The sequence below is a fragment of the Prosopis cineraria genome, unplaced genomic scaffold, assembly GCF_029017545.1.
Source record: "Prosopis cineraria cultivar Desert tree isolate PC_DT_omini unplaced genomic scaffold, ASM2901754v1 PC1, whole genome shotgun sequence".
Classification (NCBI taxonomy): domain Eukaryota; kingdom Viridiplantae; phylum Streptophyta; class Magnoliopsida; order Fabales; family Fabaceae; genus Prosopis; species Prosopis cineraria.
This window is the reverse complement of record NW_026555332.1, coordinates 42,489,443-42,510,241: the sequence shown is the minus strand read 5'-3', so window position 1 is coordinate 42,510,241 and position 20,799 is coordinate 42,489,443. Positions and strand designations below refer to the sequence as shown.

Here is a 20,799-nt window from a genome sequence, read left to right as displayed (position 1 = left end):
CTAGCGTTGTTAATCTGTTCTTTGCCTCTTGCATTTTGTTATGTAGAGGTGCTCGACACTTGTAATGACGTGGTCCGCAAGTTTTGCCTACCTCCACCCTGCTCCAATCAAAACACTTAGAATTTCAGAAGTTGAAGATTATACATGATTTATCCATTATTATTGATGTAGCCAGAGCTCTAACTTCCAAGGACATACCAACAATCTTGGGAGGGTTTAGGTTTTCGGGAGAGACGATGAACGACGAAAAATCACGTGTAGGTGTCATGAATATTGGGAAATCTATATAATGATACCTGTAAGGCTGTGCAAAACTTTAGCAATATTGCTTAACCCGATCTAACTCGAACAAATTCAATCATGTGACAAAATTGACTTGAACTAAAAGATTTAAAAAGACCAACAATACCATACTCATCTCGGCTTGGACTAAAATGGAAGGACTGAACTTTCAGGCCACTTGTATGGTCTGGTCTTATAAAATTATTTAAATATTATTATAATTATTTTTATTTTTTCATATAATTGAATGTAAAGTCTAAGGCTTGATTGTTGTAGTGTTACTTTAGATATTTTGAAGTCTGTTGAATATTGTCATGGATTTATTATGATTAACTTTTAATATATTGCGATAAATTTTATAAAATTATTATAGCTATTTTATTATCTTAATTAAGTTTATAATATTAAAATAAATTGTTGACTCGTAGAGGAAAAGGGGGGAAATAACAAACAAATGTATTGGATTATAAGACAAGTCTCACAATCTTATGAACTAATTTCGATCCTATGCAATTTCAACTACATTTGGATAGAATCAAATTATGGGTTGTCAAATTAGGTTTTTATAAAAAGAGATCAAATTTTAAGTTAGGTTACAATCCTATTTTGTTAGTCTTTTCCCTAGTCCTCCCTATCTAATATCATGGAATTGAGATTGGAAAAGTGAAAGTAAAAATGAAATTAAAAAAAAAAAAGGGTTGCTTGGTACAATGAATTTCACTTCTCCTTCAGTGTCATTAAAATTGGTGAAACTCTTTTACCTTCATACTTATAAAAACCCACTTCCGCTGACGCATTTTCAGGTACATATTAAATGTTTTAAAACTCTATTTTCATCTTGCTTCCCTTTTCCTCTTTCTACTTCCTTTTAAAAAAAAAAAAAAACCCTTCGATGCCACAAACCATCAAGAGATGATAGCGTAGCGTTTAATATAGATCCACGAACTACATATAACAACTCGTCGGCAACATGTCAGCTGGAAAATGGCGTTATAATTCTCCAATTCAATTATCACAAATCAGATTGATTATCACCCGATTAAAAATTAATCAAAAAAAATCACATGCAATGAATTACACTATAATTAATAGTTAGCAGTATTACACTGTCTATCTGTTTAATTTGAATGCATTGATTATGTTATTGTCGGTCTTTTTTGTCCAAAAACTTTCCATTTACAAAATCGTCATGTCAAACGCAAGTCATGACGTTTATACTAACATTCATTTTTAAATACTGGTTGGCATCAGCGTACTTGGAATCATATAGTTTATGTTCTTTCCATCTGAATTAGTAATGTGAACTAATCGTCAAGTCATCAACTCGTATATATTTTAATACTCTCTAAAATGACAGGGTGGTTAACCCATGACACATGTAATACATATGCATGAATTAATCCCCACTTATTTTAAATTAAAGATGACATTTTTTTTTCCCGAAAGGACGGGCTATTATTTTAATCATTTAATCATTGCAGAAATCAGCGCACACGAGCCGTACGAGAAATATTGATTAACTTACTGTTATCGATGTATTTATGGCTCATCGATATTCATGTACTTTCCCTTTGGGGAAGAAATTAAACGTTGATTCTCTGGTGAGTTTTACAAAAATAAGCATGAATTTTAGGTCATCGCTTAAATTTAGTTTTGGAATAAGTTTTCCTTCTAAACTTGTATTTATAATATATTATTACTCATTGAACATTTCAACTTTAAAATGCAGAACTAGTTAACTAATTTGTTTATATGCATTAAAAAGTTAGGTAAATTAGTTATTCATTGAAAAAATGTGCCATAATTTTTCTACAAGATATATGACTGCATTTCAATATGCTACTTTTCATTATTATATTGTTTTGAGGGAGTACAAAAAGAGGTAGCTTGCACACAAAATACATACACGAGATAAATAGATTTAGATCTTACCTTTATTATGACCAAAAACAAAACAACACCCTAGCCTAGATTGATAAAAACTAAAACGTGATTGAGTGTCTTGCATGTGACAAAAGTTTTTATATTCATTCCTTCCCCACCATATAAACCGACACAATAAGGATCGTTCACTTCCCAAACATTGCATATCGTTTTCCACTACACACTACACATGGGATCCCTGCATGCGTGTACAATATAAGAGATGATTTGGAAAAAATATAAACTTTAGATATAAAATGGATTGAGATCTTACATTAATTAGGACCAAAACAAACTCCCCAACTAAATTAGGGAGGATATTTTCTTCTTAATTATATTAAATAAATAAATATGATATAAAATAAATCTATATTTTTAATTAAGTTTTAAATAACAACTATAATTTATAGAGAAAAAAAATTTAAAACTACATTCTAATTAAATTACTTGGCCATGGAGAATTCAACATATTGTCTATGAATAAGAAACCACAAGCAAGCGATGCATTATATATTAGACTTCTTTTATTAAATGACGTAAATCATTTAGTTAGATATTTTTTTAAATTTATATATTTATGATTTATTTTTTAATTTTTAGATGTGAGCCGTCGTTTATCTTCTATTATTCTCTCTACTATTTTTCTTTATTTCTTATCTGAACTTGTACTTTTTTTTTAATTTTAGAGGCATCAAATTTATAGATAATCTGAGGGAGAGTTTGATCGTGACTCCAAATCTCCAAGATCAATTTTATAGGGGTTAAACCGAGATTTTTCCCAATCAATATGTGATGAATGAGGACAATCATCGCAAATAATTGAGTGGAGATTAACAATATAATAATAATTTAGGATCTATGTTTGGGTCACTTTAGCTAGCGATCGCATGTGTCACCTTAATTAAATTAAAGTTTGGCTCTTAAAGCGCCTGCGAGACGTGAAAGCAATAAAATGAATATAGAAATAAGATGTACGATCGATCACTTTAATCTCCCGTGCTACTCCTAAAGGTGTGTTTTCTTGGTGGTACACTGATTTTAGTTGAGAATTGATTCATCGCTTCAATCTGACTAGACACCACATCCATAGGGGGGAGGGGGGGGGGTCGTTTCTTTTACTTTTAAAGACAAGAAACATCTTAACTAATCCGGTGCCCCCTGCAGCAATTTAGATTTGGCTTCCCTTCTTTCCTTTTCTCTCCTCACATCCTACCAATCTCATTCTAATTACATTTCAAAGTTAATAACTAAGATTCAACATATTATAAAATTATTATTGGATTGTTAAATAATAAGTACAAAAAATTAAATTGATAAACTTGGACCAGAACATTTCAGAACTACTGTAAAAAATAAGAAAAAAAATTCACGTTATACAATATTTTTATTACAATTCTTAATTGTTTTGGTCAAATTTTAATAGCTTAAATTTATTAATTTATTATTTAATATATGATGAAAGAGTAAATTGGTCCCTAAGTTACAGATTCAGGAACATTAGAGACCTTGAACTTTTTTTTGTATAATATTCCTACTTTCAATTTTCAAAAATGAAATAATCTAGCCTTTACCATTAATAAAAATTAATTTTGATTATTAGTTAATCAGAAAATCACATAAAAGAACTTAAAAATTGGAAAAAAAACCAGTAAAATTTTCTTAATCTTTTTCTGTAATTTTTTGAGTCATTTGCTGTAATTTTTTGGTAATTTACTATAATTTTTAAGGTCTTTTTTTGCCATTTGCTAATATACTAATGGTCCAAGTTTATTTTTGTTAATGTTTGGACTATTTATAACTTAGAGACCAATTTTTTTTACCTTTTAATATAATAACAATAATTTTACCAATTAAAATTAAAGTGAGTAGTAAGAACTTTTGTTACTTAAATAAATGATTGAGGGTTTGAATCCCGGCTATTGTGTACATAGCAATTTAGTTAGAAGAGTTTTACTATTTGCCTTCCATATTTCAAAAGAGATAATCTCTAATGTTGGTGGAGTCTACTCCTTGTGATATAAAATAACAACAACAGTAATAATAATTTTATAATCTATTCAATCTTGATTATTGAAATTGAGATATAGCGGTGAGAACTGGAGGAAGAAAGTCGAGTCCTAGTAATTTCTTCATTGAAGAAAATTAAACTTTTTTTACGGTGCAGTTTTACTTTTAGCTTGAGTTCCTCTATTGTCCTGACACACTCCTCCAGTATTATTTACTCTCTCGTTTCGCCCTGTAAAACATTTTTTTTTTTTAAGTTAAGCTTGGTTAAGAACCAGGATATTTAGTACCTTTTAAAATTATTTTTTTAAAATTTACTCTTGTATTAGTTAATGTGAGCATATCTGTACATGAAATATAATATAATATAATTAAATACTTCTTCTCTCTCTTCATAATAAAAGGACATAAAGCAAAGAGGAAAAGACATGCCATTTTTTAATGGAATTAAGAAAATAACTTTTCATGGGCATGTGAAATGTAATTGGAACTTTGAAGTGTCTTAGTATAAGGCAAAGAGGTGAGGATTTTTTATCATTTAGATTTACAAAGCATGTTATAAATTTTTTATCACAAGTTTATTTTCTTACCATACATTGAATGTCAGAGAGAAATGCACGCTATTAAAATATGTACTATGTTTAACATGGGCAAAATACAAAATTTATTAAACTTTTAAAAAGAGAAAAAGTTGAGTTTTAAAATTTTTTGTTTATTTTAACCAAACATGTTATAATATGGTTGGAGGGTGTAGATTGGATGGGTTATTGAAAGATTGTTTGTTTTCTCTTAATTAATGCCACAAATTTATTGAAAATGCACTAAACTACTCCCTTTGATCTTAATTAAATCAATCTCATCTTTTTTATCTCTCGTCTTTATTATTTTTCGTAAACTATTTCTATATTTAGGTTCTTAATTACATGATGTATGAGCTATATATATATTGACAATATATAAATGTAAATAATTAAAAGGATTTAGGAAAACCAAAGTAACACACATTTCTTTATAAACTTATATACTTGGGTTTATATATTTAATATACTTTTACCCAATTAAATCAAGATACATTTGAATTTTAATATGTTAATAATATTAATGACAAGAATTTGTTACAAATTAAATAATATATAAAAGATACATATGTATTGATTTAATTGGAAACAAAATATTTTAAATATATAAGGCTAACTATATAATTTTTTCCTAATTGATTTTCCTAGTTTATTGAATAATATTAAGGATTAAATGACAATTCAGACCTAAAATATAGGCCCAAGGGCGATTTATACTCAGCAAAAACCAGAAGGATATTTTATGTCTGCGTTCTTACTCTAGCTTTGATGCAAGTGAAGATTGACATTGTTCACCAGGACAAGATGTGAGCCCGTGTGTGTTTTGGTTCATGGAACAAGAACATATTTGTCAAATATAGAATATATGCAGATGAAGCGCAATTATATATTAGCCAGTTAATCACATGACTTATTAGATTAAAAGATAGCAAACTGTAAAATGGAGCATCCAAATCTATCTATACAACTGGAAGTTCCCGTCCTGATTCTTAATTATTTTCCAAACTATAAGAAAAATCTGAAGAGTCAATAATAACCCTGTCTTTGGAAATTGAACAGAAAACCATAATCAACATCAGCAGCGCTTGCTCCTGAATCTGAGTACATTGTCACTTCTCATTGTCACTTCTCTCTATCCATGATTTCTTCGCACTGAGAATGACAGCATCAAAACTGGGGAATTCCGGTTAAAGAGCTAAATGCACAACTTATGGTGAATCATAAAGAAAAAAACCCAGAGAGAATAGCAGCTAGCAGCTTATTATTTACCCTTTATTTGCTAACCTCGAGAAACCAACCTTGCGCCGGAGAGTTCTACGATGTTGGTGTGCAGAAAATAGCATAAAGGATTCGATGGATGACAACGGGAAAACCTTGACTCTTTGAGGAGGGTGGTGCAGGAAAAATGAAACCGAGAGAAATTAAATATCCCCATGCTAGTATGCCTAGCGAAATCGAGATGGGGGGGGGGGGAATTGTAATAGCCTAATTTAATCTAGGAATGTAATTGTGCCTGATCGTTATTGAATTTGTAAATTAAGAATGACCAGGGTCAATTAATATTTGATTTAAATAACATAAACAATTCTCATTAACTATATTTAAATCAATAAGTTCGAACTCAAAGCCTTTATAAACTAAAAATCATCTTTTCTAACAAATTTTAACTTTTACATGCAAGAAAATGGGAGGGAAGTGAAGGACTTAGGAAACTTACATCTAGTGTTAAGAAGCTTTAAAATACTCCAAATGTTTAAATCCTCTAAGCCTTAACAGAGCTCCTTTGATTTTCTCCTTCTTTCTCGTTCGAACTCTCTTTCTTTCCTTTGGTTTTCATATCAAACTTGTGTCTGATAAACTTAAAAATCTAATCAAGCACTATCACATTCACCATGCATTGCAAATGTGATATAGAGAATCCTTCCTCACTTTCTGGTGGCTCGTGTATCACGGCATGCCATGCACGCGCTATAGCATATGGCATAAAGTCATTCTCTTTATCTCTTTCTCACTTTTTGACATTCGGGTGACTCAACTTTGCCCTGGACTCAATCTTAAGGTTGATATCACAATCTAAAGTATCCATTAACTCTCTATAACCACACACCACAATAAACTATTTAATAATCCCATTTAATTTAGCTAATTTGGGTTAAATTTGTTAGGATGTTACATTTATTAGGAAAATTGTAGAATTGTGAATATGTGTTTTGAAATATTTTTGCCAAGTGGAATGTTACTTATTGTAATAATGTTGGAAGTGAGAAAATTTACGACCGTTGTGAAGTTGTATATCTATGCATTATTGATATTTAATTGTTGACTTTTGTGAGAGATGTTACGAAATTTGTTGTGTTGTATGTTGTGCCACATGGTACACTCCTGTTGAAGGCCAAATGGGTGACTTGTATGAGTTTGAGCTAGTTTATTTTTAACTTAATAATTTAGCACCAAGTGAGAGTTACGACTCAAGAACAATTGAGAGAAATAAAGATGATTGTTTGTCGTGCAATATAATACCTCTTGTATCTGTTTAAATTTATTATTTTCCCCACTTAACAAGCTCACATACAATTATTTGTATACATTATCATAAATTGATATTGGTTATTACGAATTTTGAGTTTCATTCTTGTGGCTAATAATTTTTAGAAGAAGAGCCATGTGTGGCGCACAAAGAAGCCCTTGAGGCTTAGTGATATAGATCCACTTTCTCTTTAGGGTATATATTTTGGTTTATCATTTTAATGATGTAATATTATCAATGCTAAGGCTTCTGTTTATTTGATAGTTATGTGAATTCATTATGGTGATCACACCCTTCAAACTATTACTATTATAGATGATTGTAACCATGAATTATGATTTATTTTGGACAGTTTAAAATGGGCATGATCACAAGGTCATATGTTTGGCTTGCTTTGGAAATGATTAAATTATTTGTTTTGATAGTTGGCTTTGGTTTGCACTTATTGAGAGTATAAGTTTAGAAAAAAATGATATTTTAGCCTATTGGCATGTGGGAGGATAAAATTTGATTTAGATATATTATACTGTGTGTTGGTATATCTCACTCCACACAACATAATTAATCAATAAAACTCATAGTAATCAAGGGATTAATTCAAAAAGAAAATTACCAAGTTTAATTTAAAATTAAGGGATCTCAAGTTTTCATAATCAAAATAAGTTTAAAACATTCATAAACTTTTATATCAGAGTAAAAATAAATTACGAAAGCATAAGACACCTCTGAGGAGTGAAATAAGTTAAAAATAGTAAAAAAATAACTCATGTGCTATGAAATCACTCCTCAACCCCATTTCACCAAAAACAGAAGGAGGAGGCATTTATCATTTCATTGCAATCAACCTAAATAAAACATGTTTATACATTATTTCTACACTTGCACTAGCATTTTGGCCCTATCAATATATATATATATATATATCATACACAAACATTCAGGACCCAAAATATAACTCAAATATTTGCAATAACAAAATAGTATAAGTATGATGGTATGCAACCTAGAATTGACAATCATATACTATTATACAAAATAAATCTACGATAGAGGCATACAATAAAAAGATGCTAATTTCTAGCCTCTTGGGCCCTCTCCTTCTTTGCACCAGAGCTAGAGCCTAAAAAGTGTTAAAGAAGAGGGGTGAGTCTAGCCACTCAGTAACTAAGGTAAAACCTACCCTATACAATTATATATCAATTATAGACCAAGTACATGCATATGAAACCAAATACTTAAAACATATTTTAACACATAACATGACTTATTAATCCAGTTAGCACATTTTATCTCCCACATGCTGGGTACATAATCACAAGATACTTAAACAAGTGACTATAACCCAATTTATCACACGACTTGCCACAATTTAAAACATATGACACGTCCTAAGTTTACATAGGAAATGATCAACTAACTTTATACCCTCCTTATTTTCTCAGACAAAACCGTGAGTTATAACACTGAATAAGGCTCCATCTGTGTGATTAGACTACTCAAACTCACCAATTGTGAGGTGTGACCTGACCAAAGATCACATGACTCACTCTCAGACCATGACTTTCCATACTCTCAAATCTTTGTTGTGTCTCATACCTTAACCTATTGCCCTTGTTGAATTAATGGAGAAAGCTAGGTTTTAATCCCTTAAACAAACTATGGGATAGTCCCTTACAAAAATTATAGAACAAGGCTATACTCCCATGCACCAAAGGAAGCTTAAATACCCTACGGATTTTCTTTTCTCCCAATCCCTAGGCAAACTCCCGCTCACTGATCATGTCATAAACGATGCTCACTATTTTTATATTTTCATTTACTCATTATTAGGGTCAACATATTAGGCTCACGATCGTGCGTTACCTAAGTGAGCATTAATTTCTTATTTTCATTAATATCACATATGGACACCCTTTTCTATCATAATTTCTCATCTTCATGAAATCCATTATCAACTACTCATTTAAAATACATTACAAATATGCAACTCATCTCAAATATCACTTTTGTAACTTAAAACTCATTTTGACATCTCTCTGGCATGTTTAACACATATCAAAGTGATTTGATAAATGTAAGGTTTCATTGCATGATGCATTCATTCACAAGTCACAATTTGCATATTAAACACATAATTAACATCCCATTACAATTAACACATAACTATCCAAAGTAGGATTCCCTGATTACTTCAAACCTCTGAAAGGTCAAAGATTTATCCCTTAATATAATGGCTTCCAAGCTTGAATTCCTAAGTCAAATAGGTGTTCAAGAGCTTAATCCACAATAAATCAAGTTGATCTCCATTAATATTGCCAAACTCAAGCATTCAACTCTCATTGCTCCACTTCTAACTTACCTAATGCCCACATTGTGCACATTTAGGCTTACTCATAGGGTTTATTATCCATCTTTAGTTCCCAATAACATTAATGAGCTATTAGATTCCCATTAATGACATCACTCTCTTTCTAACACCCGCATTACTAAAATTTCAAATATTATAGTACCCAACAACCCAAGACACCCAAACTTCATTACGCCTAAGTTTAGATACTTCAATCTACTCTTATTAACTCTATTTGAGTTAATAGATTTGGACCATAATTGATATAGATTGAAAATTATCTTTCACTATCAACCCTAATCATAAACTCATAATTATGGAAGAGATGAGGAGATTAATGAGTGTGATACTTACCTTGGATGTTTATTGTAACACCCTCAAATTTACAGACCGATTTTTCACAAGTTATTAATTCAACAAATCCTTTTTTTTTATTTTTTTTTTCATTGAACCCTTATCATGGTAGAAAAATTTCTACCATGATACATCCAAGACAATATACCACAGGTCTTAAAATATCTAAAAAAAACAATTAGAACCATGAGGGACAGACATAATCCTCATGGTCATATAAATACTTTTAATAAAAAGGATTAGAGTTTACATGCTCCACAAAGAAGATATGTCCTAAGTTGGCACAAGATACATTGTATAATCCAAAATAAGAGGCAACGTAAAAGATGGTGTCTCATACACCATAATTACACCTCTGGTGCTTTCTCGGCCGGACTCGCTCCTGTAAAAATATTAACCACGGGGAATGAGACTTAAAAGTCCCAGTAACCAAAAATTAATATGTAATGATGCATGCGGATGTAACTAATCATGCGATTGCTAAGTGGGCACACAAAACATTTAACCGAACAATATTTTCAAACAAACCGAACAAGTATTTAATTGCATGACTGCACCTTATATCCTCCTTTCACCATGCTCGGACGCCAAATCACCCGGCCAAAGGTGAGTTGGACCAAGCGACACGCCACTCATTGGGTCCAATGAGGGCTTACCACGTGGTAATAATTAACCGAACAGAAATTCCCATTAACACCATACATTAAAATACCCTGACAAGTCATGCATCATTCAAATATCCAAACAGAAATATATCCGAACAATAATATCTCATCATGATAAACAAAAATAAATTTTTAACCCACTTGGCAATAATTTCAAACAAGTATATACAGTATTTATTTTCAATAATTCATAATTTTTCCAAACAACAAAACAACACATAACCATTCACAAACACACTCATCACAACACATTAATAATGGTTACCTTGTGTCTTGAATAACAAGTTCCCCTTCACAACTCCTTTTTCACCACTATCTTTGTCAATATAATCTACATAATTATTTCACAATACTATATATTAATTTTACATTAAAATAAATAACTCTAATTTAAAGAGTTAGAAAGTCTTAGATCTATAGTCCATATTAACACTAATTTAAGATTTATGCCTCATTTAACTTCCCAAATTCTTTTCTAAAATTCTCGTACCCTAATGAACTATTTTTTTTTATCCTCAATTCACTTCTAGTATCACAATTTCATCCTTCTATATTCTAAAAATTCATCCAAAAATAAATTAAATTTTAGAATTATCCTGAAGCCTCAAATCACCTTTCTATAACCTCAAAAATACCTATTCATACTTAAATAAATATTTAATAATCATAGGTTTATCCCTACGTCTCAGATTCCACATAAATTCAACCATATAGATCTAGATTTTAACTCAAAAATTCTTAAACATGAGTTTCAACCTCAAAAAAATATTCTATAATATTTTTATATCCTAAGAATTTTAACCTATATTTTTAATCCATCATATCATCAGATTAACTATCCTATAGAAAAATCCTAATCAAAATATTTACTCTATCCTACAAAATAATCATATCACTAGAAAGCTAATATTATTTAGAAAATAACTATAAAATTAATTTTGTAATTAAATAAATTTTTAAATGCTAATCTAAACAGGAAAGTTAGAACATACCTGAAGAAAAAGAAAATAATCCCCCCTTGCGAGAAAACGCCGAGCAACGTGAGAGGAAGAGAGAAAAATAATATAAAAATGGGATTGTGAGTCCCAAAATTATATTAAAAAAAACTATAGGTTTGAATTTAATTATTCAAACCTTTGGGCCAAAAGTTGCAATTTTCTCTAAATTGCATCTTAGCCTCTCATGCTTCCTAATGCACACACCCCCTCCTTTTTATACATGAAGGCACCTCTTCTCTTCCCTCATCTAACCAATGTGGGACTTAGAAACAACAACCTTCCACCCCCTTTTTTTTGTTCCTTCTACCTTCTCTTTTTTTAACACACACATAAAAAAAAATTATTTATGTATTATATCTTAACTAAATATTGCTTATGTGGTTTTAAATTTAAATTTTTAAATTCATAATTAAATACCTAACCATAATATTATTTCTAAATAACCTCAAATAATATAAATTCCTATTATTATCATTTTTTCTCAAAACCTAAATTCCACAATTTCTTTATTATATAAAAAATCAGGATGTTACAATTCTCCCCTCCTTTTAGAAATTTTGTCCTCAAAATTTAATAGATAAGCATAGAAACTATGTACCTAAGCAAATAAATGTGGATAATCTCGCCTCATACTCTCCTCGGTTTCCCAAGTAGCATCACCTAGGGCTCCACCCTTCCAAATCACCTTCACGAGTCGGATGGTCTTATTGCGTAGTTGTTTGTCCTTAAAGTCCTCAATTCGCTCCGGTTCGGATCTAAAGGTCAAATTCTCCCTCAATTCTACTTCTTCAGGTTCAATAACATGGGAGGGATCCGGGTTGTACTTCTTCAACTGTGATACGTGAAACACATTATGGATACCTGCAATCTGTGGAGGTAATGCAACTCTATATGCAGCAGATCCAATTCGCTCCAAGATCTCATACGGGCCCATAAATCTAGGTGTCAACTTCTTTGCCTTAATGGATCTACCAATGCCTGTCACGGAGAAACCTTCAAAAATACATGATCTCCTACTTCAAACTCTAACGGCCGTCTCCTCTTATCAGCATAGCTCTTCTGTCGGCTCTGAGCTGTTAGCAATTTTTGCTTAATCATTGCAATCTTCTGGGTGGTCTGCTCTACAATTTCTGGACCAATGATACTCCTCTCACTTAATTCTGTCCAACACAAAGGCGATCTACACTTCCTTCCATACAAGGCCTCATAAGGCGCCATCCCAATACTAGAATGATAGCTGTTATTATAAGCAAATTCAGCTAATGGCAAATGATTATCCCAACTACCTGGTAGTTCAATGGCACAAGCTCTCAACATGTCCTCCAAAGTCTGGATCGTCCTCTCTGTTTGTCCATCTGTTTGGGGGTGGTATGCGGTGCTAAAACTCAGTCTGGTACCCATAGCCTTCTGTAGCGCACCCCAAAAGTTTGAAGTGAACCTTGGGTCACGATCTGACACAATTCTAGAGGGTATACCATGAAGTCTAACTATCTCCTTAATGTATATCTCAGCAAATTTCTCTAATGTAGAGGTAAACTTGATCGCCAAAAAGTGAGCTGATTTGGTGAGTCGGTCTACTATCACCCAAATAGCATCCTTACTCGAGGGTGTTCTTGGCAGTCCAGTGATGAAATCCATAGAAATATCATCCCATTTCCACTTTGGAATATCTAACGGTTGCAGTGTTCCAGCTGGCTTCTGATGTTCTATCTTTATCTTCTGACACGTTAAACATCTAGAAACAAATTCAGTTACATCTTTCTTCATTCCTGGCCACCACCAACCTCGCTTCAAATCATGGTACATTTTAGTTATACCGGGATGAATTGTATATTTGCTCCTATGAGCTTCTTCTAAAAGGATATTCCTCAATCTTGGATCATTAGGTACACAAACTCTACCTTTATACTTCATCACTGTGTCCTCAGAGATGGTAAAATTTGGGGCCTTACCTACCACTATCTCCTTCCTTATATTCCTTAAGTAGTCATCACTCTGCTGTGAGACTCTGAGATCTTCCCAGAATTTGCTCTCAAAGTCTGCTACCTGGAGTGCGGCCATTTGATGTTCAATCACATCTACTGGAACATCATGAAAACTGTTCCATAAATGATATTCATGAACCATCAAATGTGCAGCATGAATAGTCTTTCTACTTAAGGCATCAGCTACCACGTTAGCCTTACCCGGATGGTAATGTAATTCAAAGTCATAATCCTTTAGAAATTCCATCCATCGTCGCTGCCTCATATTAAGCTCTTTTTGATCAAATAAATACTTCAGGCTCTTATGGTCACTGAAGATTTGAAACTTAGATCCATACAAGTAGTGTCTCCATATCTTCAGAGCAAACACAACTGCAGCTAACTCCAAATCATGAGTAGGGTAATTTTCCTCGTGTGGTCTCAACTGTCTGGAGGAATAGGCAACCACTCGGTCATTTTGCATCAAAACACATCCTAAACCCTTTAAAGAAGCATCAGTGTACAGAGTGTACGGCACCACAGGGTCAGGAATAGTCAATACTGGAGTAGTGGTTAACCTCTTTTTCAATTCTTGGAAAGCAGCTTCACATTTGTCAGTCCAAATAAATGGGGCATCCTTCTTAGTCAGCTTAGTTAAGGGCATCGCAATTTGCGAAAATCCCTTAATAAAGCGACGATAATAACCTGCTAAACCTAAAAAGCTTCGTATCTCTGTAACAGATTTTGGCTGTTCCCACTTCATCACTGCATCAATCTTGCTAGGATCCACCGCAACTCCGTCTCTGGACACAACATGGCCCAAAAACTTTACTTCTTGGAGCCAAAATTCACACTTGTTAATTTGGCATAAAGCTTATGTTCCCTCAAAACTTGCAAGACGATTCTTAAATGTTCACCATGAGCCTCCTCATCCTTTGAATAAATAAGAATGTCATCAATAAACACTACTACAAACTTATCTAAATAGGGTCGAAAGATCCTATTCATGTAATCCATGAATACCGCAGGAGCATTCGTAAGTCCAAACGGCATCACCATGAATTCATAATGCCCATATCTCGTCCGAAATGCTGTCTTAGGTATATCCTCTGCTCTCACTCTCAATTGGTGGTACCCTGACCTTAAGTCAATCTTTGAGAAAACTGCGGATCCCACAAGCTGATCCAGCAAATCATCGATTCTCGGAAGTGGATATTTGTTCTTGATGGTTACTTTGTTCAATTGTCTATAATCAATGCACAATCGGAGGCTTCCGTCCTTCTTCTTTACAAAAAGGACTGGAGATCCCCAAGGTGAAACACTCGGTCTGATGAAACCCTTCTCAAGTAGCTCTTCAATTTGCTTTTTCAGTTCCGCTAACTCTGAAGGGGACATCCGATAAGGAGCCTTAGAAATTGGCCCTGTACCGGGTACCAATTCAATTGAGAACTCTACCTCGCGCTTTGGGGGTAAACCGGAGACTTCGTCTGGAAATACATCCGCAAATTCTTTGACAATTGGGATATTCTTCACGCCTTCATCAATCTCAGCTTGGATAGAGAAGAAAACCATGTAGGCCTGGCAACCCTTCTTCATACATCTATCAACTTGCGCCGCCGACAAGAAAACATGATCTTGAGTCTCGACTGGGGTCACCGACAAAGAAGATAAAGACACACTCCTCTCTCTACAATCTAGGATAGCACCATTTGCAGCCATCCAATTCATTCCCACAATTACATCCATACCTCTCAGTGGTAGGATAATTAAGTCCATAGTTGTTTTCCTATTTTTAAACTCGACTACTAGGTTAAGGCATGCCTTAGCGGTCCTCACAGATTCTCCCGCAGGAGTAGACACATTCATATCAAAAGGTAAAATACACACAGGCAAATCAAGGTTCTTTACACAAGTTTCAGAAATAAAAGAGTGTGTAGCACCCGAATCAAATAGTGCAACAATATCATGATGAAGGATTTTGATGTTACCTCTAATGGCATCTGGGGAGTTCATGGTGTCCTGAGTAAGAGCAAACACACGGCCAGAGACAGTAGGATGTTGGGAAGGGTTCTTCATATTTGAGCCCTGGTTGTCCCCACAAAACTTTGCAATGTGACCGGGTTTCCCACAAATGTAACAGACCCAGCACTGTCCGAAATGACGACGCCCGCATTTAGTGCACTGTTGAGAGCTCGCTGTACTCGGGGCAGGGGTAGATACTGTTGGGCTCCTCTGTGACCCGTGATAACTACTATGATAGCTCCTCTGTCCTTGGCCCCTTTGAAATGGACCCTTCTGCCTTCCTTGGTTCCATGAGCTACTCGAACCCTGATGGTTTTTTTCATAATGCCTCCGGTGGGTCGAGGGTAGGTTGGGGGTCTACTATATGAATAACCCCTCTTCTCTCTCTCAACCTCCTTCTTACTGCGAGCTACTACTTGTAGTTTTATGCACATTTCATCATAATCTCGGATATCTAGATGAGCCAATTGTTCCCTCAATTCTGGTCTAGCCTTCTCCAATAAGCGCTTAGCCTTCCATTCGGAATCATCCCTATACTGCAGGTACGTGGAGTATCTAGATAACTCCTGAAACTTAGCAATGAATGTGTCCTCATCGAGGTTCCCTTGCTTAAAGGCATGGAATTCCGCTTCCTTCTCAGACCTTAACTCTGATGGAAAGTAATGCCTGAATAATTTTTCCTTGAATTCCTCCCAGGTGAGTGTAGAATCATCCCTGGGCCCTGCTGTCTCCCACCAATCTCTTGCTCCTTTCACTAGGAGCACTAATGCTACTTGTACTTTTTGATTGCTGGTGCATGTGACTACTCGAAAGATGGATTCGAGTCTCTTCACCCATTCCTCTACCACGGATCAAACGTAGGAGGGTTAAACTTCCTAACAGTTTCCCACACATCAGTAATGGTCGGTGGGGCTCTCTGTTCCTCCTGCCTAATTTCCTTCCTTCTAGACTCATGATCTCTCGGAGTGGCAGGATGTGAGGAACTGCCTTCCCCCACATGACTCTCAACATGAGCCCTATCTCCATTTTCAGTTACCTTTTGCCTCTTTAGCTCCGTCAACTCTTGTTCGTATCCTTGAACCTTGTCTGTTAATGTTTTTACAAGCATTCTTAATTCCGCCAAGTCAGGCTCCTCATTTGGCAGTGGCGGTGGCAGGTGCTCATGTTGGAATCCTGAGTTACCACGAGTAACAGGCATTTTCTCTCCCCTCCTAAAGGATACAAGATATAAATAATAAAATTAGCCTAGCTATATAATGGCCATACAATGAGAAGCACCATAACAATGTATATTGCCAACCGACTATATGCAATGCACCACACATAATAAATACATATTAAATTCACACAAGTAATAGTTTCAAACAAAAGTTTAAATAAGTATTACTAAAATAGAGGCTCGAAACATGATGCTCTGATACCAATATGTACACCCTCAAATTTACAGACCGATTTTTCACAAGTTATTAATTCAACAAATCCTTTTTTTTTATTTTTTTTTCATTGAACCCTTATCATGGTAGAAAAATTTCTACCACGATACATCCAAGACAATATACCACGGGTCTTAAAATATCTAAAAAACAATTAGAACCATGAGGGACAGACATAATCTCTGGTCATATAAATACTTTTAATAAAAAGGATTAGAGTTTACATGCTCACAAAGAAGATATGTCCTAAGTTGGCACAAGATACATTGTATAATCCAAAATAAGAGGCAACGTAAAAGATGGTGTCTCATACACCATAATTACACCTCTGGTGCTTTCTCGGCCGGACTCGCTCCTGTAAAAATATTAACCACGGGGAATGAGACTTAAAAGTCCCAGTAACCAAAAATTAATATGTAATGATGCATGCGGATGTAACTAATCATGCGATTGCTAAGTGGGCACACAAAACATTTAACCGAACAATATTTTCAAACAAACCGAACAAGTATTTAATTGCATGACTGCACCTTATATCCTCCTTTCACCATGCTCGGACGCCAAATCACCCGGCCAAAGGTGAGTTGGACCAAGCGACACGCCACTCATTGGGTCCAATGAGGGCTTACCACGTGGTAATAATTAACCGAACAGAAATTCCCATTAACACCATACATTAAAATACCCTGACAAGTCATGCATCATTCAAATATCCAAACAGAAATATATCCGAACAATAATATCTCATCATGATAAACAAAAATAAATTTTTAACCCACTTGGCAATAATTTCAAACAAGTATATAACAGTATTTATTTTCAATAATTCATAATTTTTCCAAACAACAAAACAACACATAACCATTCACAAACACACTCATCACAACACATTAATAATGGTTACCTTGTGTCTTGAATAACAAGTTCCCCTTCACAACTCCTTTTTCACCACTATCTTTGTCAATATAATCTACATAATTATTTCACAATACTATATATTAATTTTACATTAAAATAAATAACTCTAATTTAAAGAGTTAGAAAGTCTTAGATCTATAGTCCATATTAACACTAATTTAAGATTTATGCCTCATTTAACTTCAAATTCTTTTCTAAAATTCTCGTACCCTAATGAACTATTTTTTTTTATCCTCAATTCACTTCTAGTATCACAATTTCATCCTTCTATATTCTAAAAATTCATCCAAAAATAAATTAAATTTTTAGAATTATCCTGAAGCCTCAAATCACCTTTCTATAACCTCAAAAATACCTATTCATACTTAAATAAATATTTAATAATCATAGGTTTATCCCTACGTCTCAGATTCCACATAAATTCAACCATATAGATCTAGATTTTAACTCAAAAATTCTTAAACATGAGTTTCAACCTTAAAAAAATATTCTATAATATTTTTATATCCTAAGAATTTTAACCTATATTTTTAATCCATCATATCATCAGATTAACTATCCTATAGAAAAATCCTAATCAAAATATTTACTCTATCCTACAAAATAATCATATCACTAGAAAGCTAATATTATTTAGAAAATAACTATAAAATTAATTTTGTAATTAAATAAATTTTTAAATGCTAATCTAAACAGGAAAGTTAGAACATACCTGAAGAAAAAGAAAATAATCCCCCCTTGCGAGAAAACGCCGAGCAACGTGAGAGGAAGAGAGAAAAATAATATAAAAATGGGATTGTGAGTCCCAAAATTATATTAAAAAAAACTATAGGTTTGAATTTAATTATTCAAACCTTTGGGCCAAAAGTTGCAATTTTCTCTAAATTGCATCTTAGCCTCTCATGCTTCCTAATGCACACACCCCCTCCTTTTTATACATGAGGGCACCTCTTCTCTTCCCTCATCTAACCAATGTGGGACTTAGAAACAACAACCTTCCACCCCCTTTTTTTTTGTTCCTTCTACCTTCTCTTTTTTTTAACACATACATAAAAAAAAATTATTTATGTATTATATCTTAACTAAATATTTCTTATGTGATTTTAAATTTAAATTTTTAAATTCATAATTAAATACCTAACCATAATATTATTTCTAAATAACCTCAAATAATATAAATTCCTATTATTATCATTTTTTTCTCAAAACCTAAATTCCACAATTTCTTTATTATATAAAAAATCAGGATGTTACATTTATAGCCTCTAAAATGCTTCCAATGTTGTCTAAGAGTGAACCCTAGCAGAGCTTGATTTGTCCTCTTCGTTTTCTTCTTCTTTTTTTCTCCTTTTCTGTCTCAACTCGTAATTGATAAGCTACAAAAAATGGCCATACGCCATAATGCATGGCATAGAGTGGTCCTTATTTCACATTTGAAGTGTCTGTGTGCCACGGTGGATGCTCTCCATGCCACGGCATGTGGCACAGCAACATCAACTCTTTATTTTTTGGTCCTTTTGATGCTCGGGTGGCTCGACTTGATACTGAACCCATATTTAGGGCTAAAATATAATCAAATATGATTATTAAACCTCCCTAGTTACACACCACTATAATTTACTCAATTATCCTAATTAGTTTTAGTTAATTAGGGGATTAAAAAATGAGTTGTTACATTGTGTAATCAAAGCCAAATGTTAGATGATAGTATATTAAGTTTCTTTTCTATGAATTGTGTTGGGTGGTTATAATCCAACTATAGTTCTTTTTGGGTTTAAATAGCAGAAGTAGTAGTTATATGTTATAAGGAATATTTGTGAAATGGTCAAAAGATTTGTTGAAATACATGATGGCTTTAAATTTTCTATTTTATTTTGTTTGTTATAGTTTTAGATTATACGGGAGGGTATGAGCTTTTCACACTTATTTTTGTTTATGAATGCTTGGGATCTTAAATTTTGAAAATGATTATTTAATAAGCCAATTTTTTTTTTTTACCATGGTAGTCATTTAAAAAGAAAGATGGTTTCATTTCTTTCTACTATTGTAGTCATTTTTTAAAAGGTAGATTGTTTTTATAAATTATATTTTACTCTTTTCTATCATGGTAGTGCTTTCAAGTTAAAGAATTGTTTTGAGAAGGGGACTGGTTGACTTTTATTCATCATAGTAGACATCTATCTACCATGATTAGGCTAATTATTTTGGAAAAATAATTGAGAGCATTGTAAGAATCTAGCAGAGAAAGAGGGAGATATTAACAATATTAACTTCAAATTAATGGTAGGGGCCAAATTGCTACAAGTTTAATTATTCAAGGTTTAAAATGCACCAGATATGAGTTTAGAGTTCAAATTGCTTCTGGGCTTATAATTTATGGTTCAAATTGTTATTTAATCCTAATATTAATTAGTGGGTAAGACATATATATTTAGCCGTATATATTTAATATATTTTTATCTAAGCAAATCAAGACAAGGGCATTTTAGTGTATTAATAATATTAATATCAAGAGTTTGTTATAGAATGAATAATTTATAGAAAATTCACATGTTTTGATTTAATTAAAAACAAATATCTTAAATATATATGACTAAATATATGAATTGTTGTTTTAATCAGTCAACTAGCTCTTACATTTATAATAGGAGGGAGTATTGCTTGAATGTTTTAGGCGCGCAAAATGATCTGTTTTCTAATTTTATCGATTTTTTTCCCCTTATCAAGAGGAAAAATTGTTGGGAGAGGTACGAGCTACAATATTCTATATTATGTGTGCCAAGC

General features: G+C 33.1%; 2 long non-coding RNA genes across 2 annotated transcripts; both read right to left on the bottom strand.

Moving 5' to 3' along the window:
* Window positions 1–10,189: 10,189 nt before the first annotated feature.
* Window positions 10,190–11,950, bottom strand: LOC129303346 (uncharacterized). Its single transcript, XR_008591457.1, has 3 exons — window positions 11,673–11,950; window positions 10,946–11,011; window positions 10,190–10,397 (listed from the first exon to the last, which is right to left on the bottom strand). It is a non-coding gene; the product is annotated as an uncharacterized LOC129303346 (long non-coding RNA).
* A 5,374-nt stretch (window positions 11,951–17,324) lies between these two features.
* Window positions 17,325–18,945, bottom strand: LOC129306365 (uncharacterized). The gene is made up of 3 exons (XR_008592203.1): window positions 18,728–18,945; window positions 18,002–18,067; window positions 17,325–17,452 (listed from the first exon to the last, which is right to left on the bottom strand). It is a non-coding gene; the product is annotated as an uncharacterized LOC129306365 (long non-coding RNA).
* Window positions 18,946–20,799: the final 1,854 nt, after the last annotated feature.